Source organism: Microtus ochrogaster, unplaced genomic scaffold, assembly GCF_000317375.1.
Source record: "Microtus ochrogaster isolate Prairie Vole_2 unplaced genomic scaffold, MicOch1.0 UNK213, whole genome shotgun sequence".
In the NCBI taxonomy this organism is placed as follows: domain Eukaryota; kingdom Metazoa; phylum Chordata; class Mammalia; order Rodentia; family Cricetidae; genus Microtus; species Microtus ochrogaster.
In genome coordinates, this window is record NW_004949311.1 from 18,150 (window position 1) to 19,167 (window position 1,018).

A 1,018-nucleotide genomic window follows, 5' to 3' on the forward strand; every position below is an offset into this window, starting at 1 on the left:
TCACCGTCTGGGAAATACATCACTGGAACTCAGCTGCGCAAACTTCAGAGTCACTTACAGAATGAAGACGGCTTGGACATCACTAAGTGCTATCGCCCCACAGTGGCCCCTGAGGGATAGGAAGTACTGACAGACCTCAGGCAACCCATGACTGTACCCCCACTGTAGAGGGCAGTCACACAGAAGGACGCATCTCTGTTGTACTGACTAGAGTGGCATCCTGTTGGCTTTCAGAAATGCTTTCTCTGTATGAACTGTGTGGGTCACAGTTTTCAAAAGAAATGCAGGAACAGCTGCTTTGGGATGTCTTTCTGTATGCTGTGGATATGTGTTGCTCTCGTTGCCTGGTAAAGAAAGCTGCTTTGGCCGTTGGCAAGCCGGATAGAGTGAGGTGGGAAATCCAAGCAGAGATACAGGAGAAGGGCAGAGTCTGAGAGATGCCAGCAGATGCCCAAGGAGCAAGATGTCAGAGTACTGGTAAGCCTGGCAATTACAGATTAATAGAAATGGGTTAATTTAACTTTAAGAGCTAGTTAGTAATGAGCCTGATCCATTGGCTAAATATATATAATTAATATAAGCCTCTTAAAGGTTATTTGGGAACGAGCAGGCAGGAGAGAAACCTCCATTTACAGACAGCCGTCATACCTCCAGGCAGTTGATAAAGAGCAGGTACAGCTCTGTTTTATCTTCTGTTGGGAATGCTCTGTTCTCTATCTGGGTCAAGTAGTTCTGGATGTAATCCTTCACCTCATGGAAGCTGTGGAAAGAGACACATGGTTCCTGCTTATGTCAGTTTATGGGCATATCCATACCCCCACCCTCTGTAAGCTCTAACCCAAGACCTAGTATGCACCAAACAAGCACTCTGTCTAACTGCATCCCTAATTCCTGGAGTCTTTGGGTGAGGGGGACAGTACACATGATTTGTAACACGAAGCACTGGTCATTTGTAAACTCTTGCACTATTGGTACATTTTATTGTAGAATGTCCTGGAAAAAATACCCCATAATATAG